Source organism: Pinus tabuliformis, chromosome 2_1, assembly GCF_031772625.1.
Source record: "Pinus tabuliformis cultivar Carrire ecotype Pingquan chromosome 2_1, CPIR1, whole genome shotgun sequence".
Taxonomy (NCBI): Eukaryota; Viridiplantae; Streptophyta; class Pinopsida; order Pinales; family Pinaceae; genus Pinus; species Pinus tabuliformis.
Window position 1 is genome coordinate 391,393,222 of NC_142299.1, and position 19,705 is coordinate 391,412,926.

Below are 19,705 nucleotides of genomic sequence, written 5' to 3' on the forward strand. Positions count from 1 at the left end.
AAGTCTGTTTTAATTTTAGCCATTGATTAGGGACTTGTTGTCACACAGAATGTCTAGGCACCACGACAACGGCTCAGATCGGGGGTTGTCACCCTGATCCCCAATCTCTTTGTTTAAGATGTCTCCCTACAGTAGGCTAAGGGGGGTAGACCCTATAGAAAAATGGAATGAAGAAGAACCAGTTGGGAACCAACCATTTCGGGAGAAACAGTGAAGTGATCAAGTACTTGATTAAGATTTAGCAAGACTTATAGGATTTGATTAGATTTTAGACGATTGATACCAGTGCCTTATGGAGTCAACGATCTTGCTAGGGAAATTAAGACCAAGTAATTGATTAGCAACTGCTGCTTAGATGAATGACTATCTTATATGAAATGCAGATCCTAAAACTAATGTGAGATGCAAGAATCTTGGTTAATTTTAGTTAAATGCCTACTTAAATGTGAATCCTTCGATCCTTTCTGTGTTGACACTGATTTCGTAGTAATTGGCAGAGAGAAGATAAGATGAAGCACACTAAGGTGTGATTAACAATACTTCTCCTGAAAATCTAACATACCCGGTGCCTCCAGCGTTGCAGAGAGTTGTGGCTCTAATGACTGCAAGGTCACTGTTTTAAGTACTATTAAAAGTAGGGTTCTCAAGCAAAGACGGATGTATATCTATTCTCTATCGACCAAGCTTATTCTTGGAAGTAAATTTTATTTATGGAAAACTAACTTATATGCGAATGCACTAGATGACGGGATGAAGTTAGACTAGAGGATCAGAAAACACTCATGTCGCAAAGCCCTCAAGCACCAAAATGTTTGCTTTATTGGATGAAGACTTAAAAGTAAACTCCCAAAAATATTACAATTAAACTGCAAGCTTATTTCAAATCTTTTTGATACATTATAGCTCAAAGAGAACAAAAACTTCTTTGCAATTTAATATCAATGTCAACAGATGTTCACAAATACTCAGCTTAGGAAACAAAGATATGCAATCTATTATAATTCCACGACAGAGCACTTTAACAATTACTTGAAAATATTTGCAATATATCTAACATGTAACACACATCAAATAATTCAAGCAATGATGATCAATTTCAATAGATGCAAGATATTCTAGCAGTTAAATTTCTAGAGATCCAAATACTTTAAACAACCATGAAATTTAAATGCTAATCAATTCCAATCCTAGAATTAAAATGATTTATGCTTAGTGACCCAAATCTAGGAAAATTTATCACTTTCCTATAGTTAATCTTTAGATACAAAAAATTTAAGCACATTTAACTATAGAGAAATGAAAAATATTAATACCACAAAGCTTTCTTTGGATTTTACCCTTAACACACAAAAAGAACACCAAGAAGGAACTAAAGATTGACAAATTTAATTAGTCCTTAGGAAAAACTTTCGATGTGCTAAGTTTTGTGAAGCAAGACTAATGCAGTAAATGATCTATTAAGATCCTTCAAGTAAAACAAATCAAAATGATTTAAAAAAAACAAAAAAAATTAATGGGGAAAATCACTTTTGATTTAAATTTTTTTAGTCACATAAAATGAACCATTTTCAGGTTTTTTGAAATGTTTACAAATTTTTATATTTTAATTTTTTTAGATTTTTTTATATTTTAAATCAAAATCATAAAAACAAAAACAAAAATGTGAAACTAAATGAAATTAAATCAAAAAATAAAAATAAAAAGGAATGCCAAAACAAAAAATTGAAAGATAAAAAATTGAATCTAAGGTTTTATTTAACAAAATCACATTTCTTTTTAAATAAAAAATGATGGAGTTAAAACCTAATGTAAAGACTAAAAAAAAATATAAACTAACAAAACCTAAGATTAAAAAAGGAATGTATTTTGCGTTTGATATTTCTGCAGGTTCGATGGGAGAGAAAAGATTGACAGCGGCGGGAAGGAGTGAGGTAGACAGAGCAAGACAATACGTTGCAGGTATCGGATGATGGCAGGGATGGAGCAATTCGATGGCATGAGAATGAGATCTGGGAGAGAGCACATAGACGGATGGAGGAGAGACGACTACGAGGGTAGTGGACAGGAATGGAATGCGATGGCAGAGGGACGTGAGGCTGCGGGCTTGCGGGTTGATGAACGTTTGGAGGAGGGTTGTGAGAAGAGGTTGTGTGCACGAAAAATGAGATGGGAATGAGGGACAGGTTAAGCAACAACGATAAGGGCGAGGAGATGCAGGTTGGAACTGCGATGAAGATAGCGGGCAGCAAGGGATCAAACCTGAAGCGCAACAAGGAGAAAAAAAATCGAAGGGTTTTTCAAAACACAGGCAAACATAGGAAATAAGAGACTTTCCCAAAAAAATCGAAATTTCTGCAACAAAACTACAAAACAAAAACCCGAGACAACAAACAAAATGGAAAATGGTGGCCAAATAAAACCCATAAATTTCTGATTAAGATGGTATGTTCTGCTTCAAATTTATGAAACCCCTGTAAAATAGTCTCCATATTTAAAAATAAAAAATAAAACCCTTGGACTGCAAAATAATGACCCTGCAAAAGCTGGTTTTGAGGCCAGATCTTACCCTCCAGGGCCTAGATCTGGCTTCAAATCAAACTTCACCTTCAGATCTACAACCTATACCTGAAAACAAAAAACACCCAGAACCCAGATATACAAAAAATAAATAAAACCCCAGAAACTCAAGTCAGAAAAACCAAAAAATTTACAAATCTATGCACAGGAATAGCAGATCTACCAAATCTGGCGAATGCGAGTCCAACTCCGCTCCCAGATCTGATAATCTAAGGCTCTTAACAACATTATTTATCAATTTAGCACAAAAAAAAACAATTTTTTTTTAAATTTAAAAGGAGGTGCTTAGCCCAAAACCCTTCATGGATCACCAATAAAAATCTTATGATAAGCCCGGGATCAAATCAAGCTGGGCTCTTTAGAAAATACAGATTGTGAGTTGGCTGGTCCAACCGAAAACTTCCCCTAACACCCGAGGATCTGAAAGTCAAGACTTTCTTGCAAATCACAATTCAGCCATCAAAATAGAGCGAGAAAACTATAATAAAATTCAGATAAATAGAGATACTTGCTATTATTTCAAAACTTAAATTATCATTTAAACCCGTACTCAAATCACTCTTCAGAAGCTATTATCAATGGCTAAAAAGAAATTTATGCATGAAAATGACACATCTTACAGTATTTCCATGAAAAGTAACACCGACGAAAAATTAACCCCAAAGTCTTCCTTTATTATCAAAAAAGATTACATGAGAGCTTTTAGCTTAGCACACAACTCAGAGATCGGATGGATCAACTGAAAAATGACCTCCTATTTAAAGATAAATCTTCCAACGGCTAGTTTGAGTGATCCTTGTCAAAGAAATCTCGACCATTGATGAGGATTAAAATTTCTTTTAATCTCATCCGTCGAAATATTAAATTCTTGAGGAAATTCGAATTTTTCAATTAAATGCATTTTAATTAACTCAAAAATAAAAATTTTGAGTTAATTTCTTAAAAAATTTGACTTTGACTTAAACCCCAAGGACCAAAGGTTTAAAATTTAGCAAAATAATTAATTTACCTTAGTCTTAGGACCTTTTAAAATTTGAATTTTAAGGACCGACGAATTTTGCCTTTGGAAAATTTAAATTTACTTAGGACCTAGAATTAATTAAATTTCTGGCTTAGGATTTTAATTAATTTTTGGCCAGAAAATTTAATTAATTAACCTATGAGGGGATAAATTATTTTTCCAACCCTCAAGACACTTTACATCATAATTTTCATATTTTTTACATCATAAGGGGGAAAACCCATCTGTAATAAACCCTCCTAGACTACCCATTTCTGTGATACAAATATAATCCAGCAGACCAAGCAATTTGTAATAAAATAACCTAACCAAATAGTAAGGATTATTCCCAAATCACTTTTACATAGACTCGATCTATAACACTAGGATTCACCTAAGATCCCAGTGACAAAATACATTCCGTCTTTGGGGTGAGATTGAAGGAAAACTCTACGACCATCCGAGAATGAATCGGCAAGAGAAACACTCTCGATGCTGAAGCTCTCTTTGTCGCTAACAAGTTCTCCCTCTGTTGACCTCTGCGCTGCTGCAACAACTCCCTACATATCGCACCGCTGTAAACCTCTCTGTGCCATCCTGCACGTGTGCAACAGTCCCATGCCTCTTGCACTGTTGCAACCTACTAGCCTCGTGCTGTTCGGGGACTCCTGCATTGTAGCACTGTCTGCCGCTCCATCTGCATTTGTCTCTAACCACATCTCCCAATCCTTGCTACTCTCTCCTTGGGGCTCCCGTAGCAAGGTATAATCCAAGAGGTTGGGTACCTCAAGGATCCTGCCCGTCATCACTTGTACTCCTCCTGATTACAGCTTGATGTCTCCCCACTTCTTCTCAAGTGGCACATGAGCACTCATGGCACAATCGTCATCCTCTTCGACTTCTTTCTCCGCCTTCGCAGGTGCTGCCTCCAAGTCAGAAGCTTCTCCCTTACTCTTCTTCCTCGGACACTGGTTCGCAAAATGACCCAATTCCCTATAATGGAAGCACTTGACCTTGGAGAGGTCCTTCTTCTTCCTCTTCTCTGGCTTTCCCGCAGATGCTAGAGCCGCATCCTCTTCCTCCTCCTTTTTGATCCTGACCCATTTGTTGCTACTCCTTGCCTTAGTCAGCCGTCTGATCTCTTCTTGTCGAAGTGTTGCCCACAGTTCTTCCCAATTTGGAAGAATCATCCTGCCCAGTATGCTCTGGACAAATACCTCCCAATCCTCGGAGACTCCGTTAAGTGCAGTCCTCACCATCAATTCCTCATCCAGCGTGGCCCCTATGGAATTTAGTTGGTCACGGATCTCCTTCAATCGACTAAGGAAGACATCTATCTGCTCTCCCTTCTGCATCTGGCATGCCCTTAGCTGATTCTTCAGGAGCATCTTCCTCTGCATAGAAGTATGCTGGTACAATGTCTTCAAACTTCAAAGTGTCCCACATCTCCTTTGTTGTTTCCTTCTCGACAATATGTGGTACCACATGATCCTTGACCCCATCAAGGATGATGCACTTTGCCTTTTCTATTGCCTCCTCGTACTTATCATTTGCTATCGGGTCAACTGAGATAGCCATCAATCTCAAGGCGAAGCCCTTGATGCGTTGTCTGTCTAGAAGTGACAAGATCCTGGCCTTCCAAACCACAAAGTTGGAAGCTCAGTCCAACCTATCCTGATCCCTCAACCCATTCATGGCCATCTCTCTGCTCTTCTTTCGACTCCTTCGAGTCTCTGTACTTCCCTCTTGGAAGTCCTCTGTTAGACTCCTGCTGAGTCTCCCTACTTCCTGTCTGGAAGTTCTCTTCTGGACTCCCTCTGAGTCTTGATTTCCCTCCTGGAAATCCTTCTGCCAACGTCAAGTTTCCCACTCCGAGTGTCTATGCAAGTGCAACACTAATCTGGATTCCTTGACTAGAAATCCGCCTCGGCGGCAACTCCCTCCACCTTGGTCTTGCCCTATTAGGTACTATTTTGACCACAGTACCCCAACATCTTTGCTCTGCAAACTACCCACAACCTCCTATGCCCCAGCAACAGAAGGATTAAGCCTCTTGGGTTTGCACAATCCCGGCACTGGCAAAACAACTCCCTCAGCCAACTGTGTGAGCCCACCTGGCCTCTGCGTGAGCCTGTTTCTGTCCTCCTCAGCCTCTGCGTTGGCTCTCTCTGGCCCATACTGATGACACAGTCCCTCTGCGTCACTCCTTCCTCTGTCGCTTTCTGCAAGGATCAACTCTCTCACTGGGGACAGCTGAATCTGTGACAAATTCTCTACTAAGATGATGCCTTCAGTTTTCCTGTGATCTGCAACCACGTTCTGATACAATGTTGAATTTTCTAAGTCTATCTGTTAGAAAATTAATTTGTATTATGCTGGGTTATTTCTTCTAATTGTTTAATTTGAACAAGTTATTTAATACATTTAAATATCGAAATAAACATAGTACAGTCACAACATCTACAGATCATCAAATGAAAGAAAATAAGCACACACGTGACACCGTTATTTTTGGACCAATGTCCCCGGAAAAACCCAATGCGGGAAAACCGGTGCAACTATTCAGAGGGTTATATTATTATGCAGTTTATCTGAGTACATCTGGGTACCTAACCGGCTCACCAACAGAGAAAAATACATGGCAGCAATACCTCTATCTCCGGAAATAGGTATTCAGAAAACCTGTTCCACGAAACCCTCTCTGGCACAAATGAAGCTTAGCACTGGCCTTTTTGGCCTTTGCATCAGCCTCTTGCTGACCCGCATCAACCCCAAGACCCTCTGCGTCAGCCCTTTGAGGCACTGCGCAGCCTCTAGGAGCCTCTACATCACTCCCTCTACCCTCTGCATGGATGACACAGTCTCTCTGGGCTCTACGCTACCTTTGCTGGGCTCTGTGTAGCCTGGACTGGCTGCTGCTCTCGCTCTCTCTGGCAACCCCGCTCTAGCAAAATGAATGACCGATCACTCTGGTGTGTTCTCCAACTGACCCTCAAGCCTCTTCTTATAATTTCTCATTGGTCCTTCAACGGCTGACATTAAATCTCTAATCAACGACTAAGATTAGATTTGGCTTGATCCATGACTTTTGACACCTTCTAACTCAGTTTTATATTAATACCCTTTAATATTTTACTTTTCCTAAGTTTAGACTTACGAACTCCATTAAAAATATTAATTATTTTAATATCTCCCAAACCGGGTACAATCTGTCCAAATCATTTCTGGGTCTTGGAGATCTCATGTGCTTTAGCCTCTCCACCAATTTTCATGGCTAGAGCACATCCAATGCTAACCCAAATCAACATGATTTTGAGTAGCATCGGATGTGCTCTAGCTCCAAAATTTTGTGGAGGGGCTAGAATACATAAGATCTCCAAGACCCAAAAATCGTTTGGAGAAATTCCACCGGGATTGTGAGTTATTAAAATAATTAATATTTTTAATGTGGTTCCTAAGTCTAAACTTATGAAAATAAAAATATTATTGGGTATTAATAAAAATATGGGTGAGAAACTTCTAAGAGACGAGGATCAAGTCTGTTTTAATCTTAACCATTGATTAGGAACTTTATCTCAGTAGTTGATTCATCAACAGGAAAAATATAAGAGGAGGCTTGAGGGTCAGTTGGAGACACACCAAGTGATCAGTCAGTTCGATTTTTTTGGAGCGAGATTTGCTGAGAAAATCGAACAAGTGATATGAGTTGCAGTGAGAGGGGTAGAAGCAGAGATTTGGATCGAAAAGGAGTTCCGTGCCAAAGAATACGTGGCAGAGAGGCAACAGTGGCATCAGAGAAGCAGCGCAAAGGCCTACGCAACCCAGGAAGGGGCTCATGCAGTGCTAACTCATGCCAGGAGGGTCTCTTGCAGTGGAAGTGCAGAGTATTCATCAAAAGTCCGAGATTTTGCCAGAGAAGCGAGGTTCTGAGCTGGGAGGGCTGAACAACAGTCTTCCTCCAGCAAAAGGGGTGACACAGTCTCCTAGAGGCAAGATGCTAGCCCAAGCAATGATTGCGCTAGGATTTCGCAATGTTTGCCGGAGTTAGGCCACTCAGTGGATTAGTTGTGACTTGGAGAACAAGATAAACCCTCATATGTATTTCTTGTTTCCTTGATTTCTTTGAAAGGTTAGCCGGTGTGAGAGGCAATTTGTTGTACTCAGATTCTACTTGCTTAATAATACAAACCCTCCATCTGCTGCATCGGTTTTCCCGCGTTGGGTTTTTCCGGGGATGTGTTGTCCAAAAATAACAGTGTCCCTTGTGTGTTTGTCTCATATATTGTCTCAGTTTATGATCTGTATGCCAGTGTAGTTTGCAGTAGTGTTTTTCATCACTGTTTATAAATTAAATAACTTGTTAAATAAAATAACAAGTAGGAGATGCTAAACTAGTAAATGCAGTAGGATTTCTGTGTCTAGATTCAGAAATTTTCACATTAAGGACGCCTTCAGAACAGCATAACTTGTCTAATATACATATGGCAGCAGTCTTGGCTATATTGAGAATGCAAGAGGCAAGGCTTGGCTCCATTTCAGTTGGATATGTGAACATGTATTGCACTCACTGTGGGGACATGGTTAAATGAGTGGCAAGCAGTATCAAGAGAAAGTGGGGCTGAGAAATAAAGGGGGTCATTCTTACAGATATAAAAGGTGCAAACATCTTGACAACAAAAGATGGCTTGTGTCAGACCTGATCAGCAGGGGTGCTGTCTTCTGGTCCAACTCCTCAGAATTTAGTACTAAGAAGAAACGCCTTTGCTGAAAATTAATGTTTGATACTCTTGCCACATTTAGCATGAAGTAGGGACGAATGTGAAGGTGAATGCCCTTAGAATTCTCTAACTTGTTATTGATTCAAGATCTAATTAAACACTAATTGAAGAGTTTGAAGGAATAAAATCAGATTTTCAATCGATACAGATGTACTATTACAGCATTTGCAGGTCATCAAAATGCTGGTAAGATATGATAATGATCACATTTGTTGCTTGTCATGAACATGGTGATGTTTAACCCATGTTACACAATCTTAAGGTGTTGTACAACCAGGTTTTCCAAAGTATATGATTGCAGGAGCACGTTGGCATATTCATCTAGCAGTGTAAAGAGGATCCGCTCCAAGGATTTGGACTGTGAAGATAGTAAATGAAAGACCTGTGTATTGATATATAAGTTGTGGAAACCAGCTTCCAGCCTTGCAAATCCAAATAGGTGTAAATTTGAGTATTTCTCATTGAAGCAGCCTGTGAAAAAAAAAAGTTTGGAGACCTATAGCAGCAACTTTGTGAAACAACACTGGACACCGATTTGAAAACCATAAAATAAAACGTATAATATCTCATTTAGAAATTGCTCCATTTAGAGGATGCATCAAATAAGGAATGATGAAAGACTTGGTCAAAGGGAAGAGTGGTTATAACCACCGTTTTCCTTGTTTACAAACTTAAATCCACATTTGTGGAGAGTTGCTGTTATTATTGGAAGAGCGTTTCCTCTTTAGAAGTATTAAAAGGGCTTAAGACATCGTCAAAGGAGGCCCCACTTGTAGAGCGCTCTAGCTATTTTTTGCATCTATTCGGGAAGAGCATCCAGCATAAAAGGAGGATGGTTAGAGCCAAGAACATGTTCCAAGACCAACAACCACATTTGTAGGAGTGTTCCATGGTTTAGAGGAGAAGGTTACTTCTTGTTATAATTAAAGACAAAATCATGTTGGAAGAGGAAACCATCCCATCATTACCCCTCACACCTTATTCCATTAGATCCACTTTTCATGGAAGTTTGCTCAGCTTAGATTGAGGAGTTAGTTGATTATATTGAAGGATGAGCCAAAGATAAGGGCATCCAACATTGATGGCACATTGATATGGGCAAAGGGTGTTTCACCATGTTTGCCACATTAGATAAGGAGGTCATTCCATTATTTCATGGGATGGTTGAGTATTGTTATGGTTTTGCACATGGTTTGGTGTTGTCGCTATCACCTTGGAAGGTAAGCCTATTGCATTGGAAGAGGGGTTCATCCCATTACTTCATGGGATTGGTTGAGCATTTATGGTTTTGCACATAGTTTGTTGTTCTTGTTGGCACATTGAAGGGTAAGTGCACTTGTCCACCTTGGAAGACACTTGGAAGTTGGATATGCATATTTTGTGGAGCAAAAACACCCTTGGACAACCTTTGGAGGTTGAACATGGCATCTTAGAGCCTTTACTTGCTATCAGTTGTGGACACGTCCTTCTTTTGGGGTTGATTTATTGTATATGTGGCTTGAACAACCCATTATTTATGTATTTTGGATTAATTAGTGGTAGAGAAGTATGTCTTATTTCTCCATAGACTAGATCAGAGGATTCCATTTGACGCATTAATATTTTATTGTAAAAGAGTTGAACATATCTATATATATAGTTATGCACTTTCTCATTATCACTCATGGTTGGATTTGGGAAGAAATCCCTTACCAAATTCTGAAATTTCAATTGGAAACTTTTATGTTTTTCTTGTGCTATGGATGGCAAGCTAGAGCACTCTCATGAAGGTGTTATTTGTGGATGCTTATCAATAAATAGACTTTCAAAGAACGAACGGCTTTGTGCGTGATGTGACAATGAGAAGTCCCTTTATTTCCTTGTGGTATTTATTCTTGAATGGCTGTAAATGTGATGTACTTCTTTAGTTGATAGATCCCTTCTCAAAGAGATTGGAAGAATTCTAGTGGAGATTGTTCTCATTGACCTTATTGAAGTTTTTGAAACAAATAGGGTTTGGGTATGTAGTGGACTTCTCTAATCTTCATTTTGGTTCCATATGTGATTTCCAACTGACAAGCCTTAGTTGAGACTATATGCCCAATGAAAAGGAACTAGTTTCTAGTCCTTCCATCTATTGAAGAATGTAACTAGTGTTTGTCTTCATAATTGTATTTTTCAAAAGAAAGAAAAAAAAATATTGTTAAAAGAAATTGACTTACTAAAGCATGGGTTTCATGCTTGGGTCAATAGTCAATAGGTCAATCCTCCATTGTAGGCTTCTAGTATTATGTCTTGAGTCATTGTCATCATTATTTTATTCTAGATCCTTCTTGGGATTTTTGTGTCAAGAAAGAAAAATAACTTTTTATGCATATTCTCCTCCTCCACCAAGTTGGCTTCCTAATCCTTCAAGTTGACCTCAAAAGCAGTTGACAAGTTGGCCTAAATATGGAAATTCAAGCTACTATATATAAGAATGTATTCGACCTATTGAAGCACAGAGACAAGGCATTCGATCTGTAGTGGACAAGAAGTGCAAGATACTAGAAGGAGAAGTTTATCTTATGTGAAGAAAAAAGGAAGCCTAGAGAAAGTATAAATTGTGTTTCTCTATCACTCGTGTCAACTTATTGAAGTATTACAGGACCAAAAATGCAGAACTGAGTTAGGAGACCAAAATTGCAAAAGTAAGAAGAAAGGGATCGAAACCCTAATTGGAATGATATTGTTTGACTTGATACCTGGCAGTTTGAATTATTTATGGAAGTCCGACTTGGTGGAGTGATGTCATATTCCTACTTAGGAAATATAGTGATAAACAAAGAAAAAATGCACATGCAACACATAAAATCCAACATGCAGTAAGTGACCCACAAATTTAGCCAAGAAATGTGCAGAACTAAGCCATTTTATTATATATGCAAGTGGAAAGTACAAATCTGAATGGAGTGTGTGCACATGGGCTTGCTAAAGCAAGTTTGACAACCCCAGGTGAGAAATTATGTTGCCCAACTGCTAAGAAGTAATTCCCCCTTTTATTTCTGTGCTGGTCCTAGAAATCTGCTATTGCTGGCTGGAAAAAAGATGTTGTTTGGCCCCTATAGAGTGCTCAGAAAATTATGAGAAATTAACCCTGGCCTCTCCTTAAGAAACTCACAAAAACCCAAAAACATTTGGGCCTGGTTCCAACCCCCAGGAAATTCACCCCAATTTCAGCTTACTCCTCAATCCACTGGGTAATTCGAACCCCCGGGAAATTTTGCTTCCTAAGTCCACCAAAAATGTTGAGCAACCTTCTCCCAAATTCTCCTTATGCCTCCAAGCCAATCCAACTCCAAAATTCTAGAGTTAAACCCCACAACAAGAAACCACACCAAAGGACTGTGCAGGCCCAATCCAGCCACTTTTGCGCTAGCCCATATGAAGAAAACTCGACCTGTAGTGTAGCCCCACAAACCATCAAGCAAGCCTCTACAAAATTGTTGCTAAACCACAAGGGAATTTTCTCCTAAATTTCCAAAACTGATACTACTCTCCCCAGGAATGCATAGTCCCTATCTGTGCCCAAAGTGCTCCAGAATGCCATGAAATACCTTGTCACAATATCTTTGAAACAACTCCACAATGCTCCAATGGCTCCCCTTGGGTGGTACTCGAAGTCCATCAAAGAAAGAGTTGAGACTTCCCCTTGGATATCTCGTGTGCTGAACAACACTTGCAGACTTGGTTCAACGACTCAAGCATGTTAGGTAAGTTCGATTGTCAAAGGTTCAAAATTCCCCAAATTATGCAAGCTTCTCCTATTTATCCTTGAGCTTCCTTTCTCCATGTGGGTCCCATGCATCGACCCCCTCTTTCCTTTCTCCCTCCAAGAGTGTGAATTGTCCAAGGGGTGCGTATTTCCATTTGGGGGTGGCCCCCACCATCCACTAAGAAATCTATTTGCCCCTTTTTCCCTATGTTTGAGCCTGCCTTAGCCAAAAATTGCAAGTGGGGCACTACAACCCACTTTTCCTAAGTTGAAAACCAAAAATGTAAAAAATGGAGCAAAATTGTATTTTCACTTAGCAATATTTGCTATGTAGTAATGTCATAGTCCTCCCCGCCAAAATGTTGCTTTCCCTCAAGAAACTTTAGTGATGGGTGTTGAAGCATCTGCTCACCCACCTCCCCAACCTCAAAATGTCTCTCAACCCGATGTTTGTCTACATACATCTTCTACTAGTTTAGGGTTGTCTGCAAATGATCTTTGAGAGCCTTAAAGATGTTTTGGCTCTCATGTATCGAATCTTTGGCCATTGGAACCCGATTGTCTCCAAAAACAAGGTCATCAAAAGATAAAGTGTTGATTTGGGGTAGCATCGGATGTGTTCTAGCCACGAAAATTGGTGGAGAGGCTAAGGTGCATGAGATCTCCAATTCCCAGAAAGGGTTTGGGAAGATTCTAAACAGTTTGGAAGATATTAAAATAATTAATATTTTTAATGGAGTCCCTAAGTCTAAACTTAGGGAAAATTAAAATATTAATATGAATTAATATAAAACTATGTTAGAATGGTCCAAAAGTCATGGATCAAGCCAGATCTAACCTTATCCATTGATTAGGGACTTAATCTCGGCCGTTGATATGTCAATAGGAAAAGTATAAGAGGAGGCTTGAGGGTCACTTGGAGAACACACCAGATGATTAGTAATTCTATTCTCTAGAGCGGTGTTTGTTAACAGAGATAGAATCAGTGATCGGGAGAGCAGCTGAGGGGCATTGAGTACAAAGAAATAGAGAAGGCATAGATTGTGCCAGGACAGCAGTGCAGTAGCCAAGGAGGGTGATGCAGAGCCTGCAAGGGCTCACGCAGGGCCACGCAGAGGCAGCCAATTGTTGCGCAGAGAACCAGAGGGGCCAGCGTAGCTGACGCAGAGGCTCCTGGGGCTAAAGTAGGGCCTCCTGGGGCTGAAGCAGGGCCAACATGAGATAGAGAGGGGCTAATGCAGTCCAGATTGGGCAGACGTTGGTGTTGCAGGAGCAGTTTTGTGTTGAGCTGCCGGAAGGGTTTTCCAGGGTTTTAGCCAGGAGATTTCTCTCAAAATGTGAGGTATAGCTGCTAAGGAAATTTTTTGTTGGGTAGGCCAATTACGACACCCATATTGTACTCTAATATTGCTTAATAAGAAAACCCTCAGATAACTGCACCGATTTTCCCGCATTGGGATTTTTCGAGGACAATGGTCCAAAAATAATGGTGCCATGTGGTGTGTTTGTTCTTGTTTCTGTTAGTTGCCGATCTGTAATATGTTGAGTATGCACTGGTGTTTATTTTCAGTATTTACTTTGTAAATAACTTGTTAAAGAAAAATTAACAAGTAGGTAGGAATAAATCAGGAAAAGTGCATGAAGGGTTCCAAATTAAGTAAACTTAGAAACTTCAACATAAATCATCCTATCCATATAAGGCTCAGAAAGGTGACATACCAATAGACATGTGATATGCAGTATTGTAGCAATACTCCCCCAAGTGTAGCCATCTCGCCCAAGCTTGCTACTGCCCTGTGACATAGTTCTGAAAATACCCCTCCAACCACTTGTTAACTATCTCGGTCTGCTCATTTGTCTGGGGGTGGTAGTTGGTACTAGGGGTAAGCTCTACGCCCACTAGCCTAAAGAGCTTCTGCCAAAAAGCCCCCATGAATTGGTTGTCCCTGTCATTGACTATGGTCTAGGGAAGACCATGTAACAAGAAAATCTCCCTAAAGAATAGCTCCACAACTTTCGAAGTAGTGTACCTGGCGGGAATAGCGAAGAAGTGGGCATGCTTCGTGAACTAATCCACCACCACATATATACAGTCATGACCTTGCACCATAGGGAGTCATGTGACGAAGTCCATCGAGATGCTCTCCCACTTCCCCTCCGGAATGGGAAACGACTGCAGTAACCCAGCGAGATGAGTCAACTCCCCCTTGTTCCTCTGGCAAACCTCACACTCTTGCATATGCCTCAACACCTGCCCCTTGAGGCCCCTCCAAGTGAAACACGCCCTAACTGTCCTGTAAGTCTTTAGGAACCCCTGGTGTCCTGACAATGGCGAATCATGGGTTTCATGGAGAACCTTCTCCCTCAACTGTGAACCAGGTACAAGATATATGTGCCCCTAGTAGTAAATGACATCGGCCATCCCAGTGGCACTCATCCCCATGAGTACCATCCAAGATCTCACACGCCTATCAATCCTTGGAGTACTCCACAATTTGTGCCTTCCAATCATGGCAAATGTTCATGAGTGAAAGTGTCGAGGGCCTCCTGGATAAGGCATCTACCACTATGTTATGCTTGCCTTTGACATACTCTATGTCAAAGTCGTAGGCCTGAATCATGTTGACCCCCTTTTGCTACCTCTCATTGAGGCCCTTATGCTCCAAAAAGTGGCGAAGGTTGTTATGATCAATCTTCACTCTAAATTTGTTGCCCACCAAGTACTGTCAGAATTTGCCCAATGCATGCATGATGGCCAACATCTCATTTTCATAGATTGTAATATTCCTAACCCAGAATATTCCTCAAACCCCAGCAAAAACTCCAACCAAATATGTGCAAATGATATAGTAACCCAGAAGTGATAAAATAACAGTGGAACAACACATAATTATATAAACCGGAAATATAAGCAAATACACAAGAAATGCAGCAGGAAATGCTAAGCCATTTTATTAAACTGAGCAATAAAATGAGTACAAGAGGTGAATAGACATATGGCACCTTGACTTGCATGAGGCAAGTGAAGAAATACTCTCAGAATGACAAGAATGGCTTCTCTGCATGAATGTTGTTGCTGCTGCTAGAAAACAAGTGATGATTTGGGGCTGCTCCCCTCCTCGGGAAAAGCTGAAACTCTAGATTCGGGCTCTATTCAAGAAACCCAGAAAACCCAGAAAGCTTTCCTGGAATGGCCGACCCCCGAAAACACCCTCTTGGGGTTCTGCGCAGTTCCTCAATGCCCTGCGCTACCATTGAAGAAAACCCCTCTAAACTCTGCCTAAAACACTGCCTGAAACCCTGCCAAAAATCCTCCAATGAGACAAGAGCTGGACCCCTGCTCAATCTCCCAGCATAACTCCACCTGCAAAACCCCAATCCAGCACTACAACCAAAAAGAACTGCGTCCCTCTCCAAGTGCTGCGCAGTCCTCCAAAATGCTGATGAAACTACTGCTGAAATGTTGATAAAACTATTGCTGAAATACCGATGGAAATACCTTGCCCGAGCAGGCACTTGAAGTCCCCCAGGGCTAAGGGTGAGATCTCCGAATGGAGACACTCAATGCACTAAACAGTGATGTGGACCAGATAAACAGCCAGTGTGCTCAGAAGTCGAAACGACTAGCTCAAAATGCACATAACTCAATGATCCCAAAATGAGGGGGCTCCTCTCTATTTTATAGTCTTTGCCTCTCACAATCCCTAGGCTCACCTCCTCCTGCATGATTCCCCTCTTGCCATGTGTTCTTCCCTCCTGCGCAGTCTCTCCATGTGTCTACATGGGCTCCATTTCTGCATCCCCCTTTGGGCCCTTGGCTCCCCTTTAAGTCACAACGTTGTGCTACCTAGGAAGTGACTTTTTATTCTAAAGTGAGTTATGTCCCCCTTCCTCACTTTTTATTCACAAATTACTATAGAAGGCAAAAATTGAACAAAATCAAATATTCCAATTAGCCATAGCTAATTAGGAATATTACAGTCTCCCCTGGCAAAATGTTGCTTGTCCTCAAGCAACTGAAGTGATGGATGTTGTAAGATCTTCTCACTCTCCCAAGTGGCATCCTCATCCGGCAAATTCTTCCACCTCACTAAGAATTCCCGGACCGTCCTACTCCGCAGCTGCCTCTCCCTGGTATCAATGATAGCCTCCAACTACAATACCAAATGCCCCTCGTCATCCATGGGTGGTAGCTCACCTGTCACTGTCACCTGCTACCCCAATGCCTTTTCTAGGCATGATACATGGAAAACGTTATGAATCTTGCTGCCTTGGGGCAGCTCCAACTCATATGCAACCTGTCCAACCATGCGCATCACCCTGTACGGCCCATAAAAGTAGGGCTTAAGCTTCTCAGCCCCCTTCTGTTTTAGTGATGACTGTTGGTATGGCTGTAACCGTAGGTAGACCATGTCCCCTACCTCGAATTGTCTCTCCACCCGACCCTTGTCGGCATATAGCTTATGCTGGTTCTGTGCTATAGCCATGTTATCCTTGAGAGCTCGGAGAATATCTTGACTCTCTTGGATCCATATCTTGGCTCTGGGAGCCTTGCTATCACCAAACATCATGTCAGCAAAAGATAAAGGATGATACCCATATAAAGCATAGAATGGTGACATACCAATGGACATGTGATGTGAAGTATTGTAGCAGTACTCCCCTAGATGTAGCCACCTCAACCATGCTCACTGTTGCCCACTGACATAGTTACGCAAGTAGCCCTCTAGCCACTTGTTAACTATCTCTGTCTGCCCATTCGTCTGTGGGTGATAACTGGTACTCGGTGTCAACTCCGTCCCCACCAACCGGAAAAGCTCCTGCCAAAACCCACCCATGAAACGACTGTCCCTATCACTGACGATGGTATTAGGAAAACCATGTAGCCTGAAGATCTCTCTAAAGAACAGCTCAGCCACCTGTGCTGTTGTATAGTGTGTGGATATGGCAAAAAAGTGTGTGTACTTTGTTAGTCAGTCAACGACGACAAAGATGCAATCCTTGCCCTGTACCATGGGCAACCCTGTGATGAAGTCCATCGAAATACTCTCCCATTTCCCCTCCGGAATGGGAAGAGGCTGCAATAATCCCACGGGATGGCTCATCTCTCCCTTGTTCCTCTGGCAAACATCACACTCCCGGATGTGACGGAGTACATCCTCCTTGAGGCCCTTCCATGAGAACCTCTCCCTAATGGCCCTGTAGGTTTTGGTAAACCCCTGATGTCCTGCCAACGGTGAATCATGTGATGCTTGGAGTATCTTCTTCTTGAGCTCAGACCCCTCAGTCAAGAAGATCCTGTCCCTGTAATAGATGATCTCATCGACCACCCTGTACCTGTCATCTGCCACCTACCCATCTAGAACCTCACATGCAAACCTGTCCTTGGAGTACTCTACTAAGAGTCGATCCCTCCAGTCTGTATCCAAGATCATAAGAGACAACGTGGCTGGGCTACGTGAAAGGGCATCTGCTACCACGTTGTTCTTACCCTTGACATACTCAAAGTCAAAGTCATATGCTTGGATCTTGCTGATCCACTTCTGCTGCCTCTCCTGTAGCTGCTTCTATTCCAAAAAGAACTTGAGGCTATTGTGATCAGTCCTCACCCTGAATCTGTTACCCACCAGATACTGTCGGTACTTAGCCAATGCATGCATGATGGCCAGCATCTCCTTGTCGTATATAGAATACAACCTCTCGTGCGGAAGGAGTTTCCAGCTCTTGAAGGCTATAGGGTGACCTCCCTGCATCAATATTGCGCCAATCCCCTCTCCCGATGCATCACACTCCAAAACAAAAGGATGCGTAAAATCTGGCAACGCAAGCACTGGGCAGCTGCTCAGAACCTCCTTGAGCTTGTCAAAGGCTTGCTGTGCTGTATTTGACCAACTGAATGCCCCCTTCCTCGTCAAATCTATCAAGGGTGCAGCAAGCTGCGAGAAACCTTTGACGAACTTCCAGTAGTAAGTACAAATGCCAATGAATCCTCGGAGTTCCGTCACATTTCTCGGCTCCGGCCATTCTCTGATGGCCTTGATCTTCTCCTCATGGACCCTCACTCCATCCACCCCTATGATGTGTCCCAGATACAACATCTTTGTCAACCCAAACTCACACTTGGAGAGTTTGGCATAGAACTGCTGCTCTTGTAAGATACGTAATACTGTCTCAATGTGCTGGAGATGCTCCTCCCAAGTCTTGCTGTAAATGAGAATGTCATCAAAGAATACCAACACAAACTTCCTCAAGTGACTACGGAAGATGTGATTCATGCAAGACTGAAAAGTAGTTGGGGCGTTGGTCAGCCCAAATGGCATCACCAAGAACTCAAAGTGCCCATAGTGACACTTGAAGGCGGTTTTGGGAATGTCTTGCTCCCTCACATGAATCTGATGGTACCCAGATCTCAAATCAATCTTTGAGAAGAAATGTGCCCCTCTCAACTCGTCCATCAACTCAGCAATCCTGAGTATGGGGTACCTGTTCTTCAGGGTCTTCTTGTTCAGGGCCCTGTAGTCAATGCACATCCTTAATGTACCGTCCTTCTTCTTCACCAACACCACAGAAGAAGCAAAAGGACTCGTGCTCGGTCGAATGTGCCCAAGAGCCAGCAACTCCTGGATAGCCCACTCAATCTCATCCCGATAGGCCTTGGGGTGCCTATAGGGGTGGTGATCACTGCTTGGATGCCCTACTCAAGCTTGATAGTGTGCTCAAACCCCCAATCCCGTGGCTGTCTTGGTGGAATCTCTCCAAACACTATGGCATAACAATCAAGGATGGACTGGATCTCTGGATGTACCTTGCCCTGTAGTCCCTGCCTCTGATGCATGCAGCTCCACTGCCCACTCTATGTCTCCCTTCCGGAAGACTGCCTCCATCCGATGAGCTGACACAGTCTGAGGCGGATATGTGTGTTGTCCCCGTATCTTCTCATGCCTCCCTATCTTCTCATCATCCCACTCCATCTCTAGGGTATTCCAATTCGTCGTGACCTTCCCTAGAGTAATAAGCCACTGAACACCCAGTATCATGTTGGTGTCCGGAATATCGACCACGAAAAAGTGGTCAGTCAATGTGTAGGTTCCCATCGTCACTGAAAGCTCTGGGACATAACGAACACATGTCATGGTCTAATCTCCTAGGACCAATACTGAAAACCCATCGAAGCTCTTTGTCTGAATACCTCTTCGCTCAACCATCTGTGCATCGATGAAGTTGTGGGTTGCCCCGCTGTCAACCAAATTTGATACGCACTGGCCACGTACTGTCCCTCGTACGCGTAGCGTCAGATACTTAGGAACTCCTCGCAATGCTGCAAGGGCCCCTCTAGTGGGTGCAAAAGATGCACCACCTGCTGTTGGTGGTGGAGGTGGCAAAGGTCCTTGTCCATCATGGCTATCTCCTGCCTCCACACCATCCTCATCATCCTCTTCTCCACTGCTCTCAGAGAAAACCTCAATGAAATGTGCCTTGCTAGTAGCACATCTATGTCCTAGTGCCCATGGCTCTTGACATGTGAAGCACAACCGCTTCTTCTTCAGCTCCCTCTTGACATCATCATCAATCTACACTCGTCCTGGATTCCACTTTGGAGGTGGAATCCTCACATCC

At 42.0% G+C, this 19,705-nt stretch overlaps 1 pseudogene; it reads left to right on the forward strand.

Annotated features, from left to right (window-relative positions):
* The first annotated feature begins 1,969 nt into the window (after nt 1-1,969).
* Nucleotides 1,970-19,705, forward strand: part of LOC149200508 (transmembrane 9 superfamily member 7 pseudogene) — an 81,092-nt pseudogene continuing 63,356 nt past the window's right edge.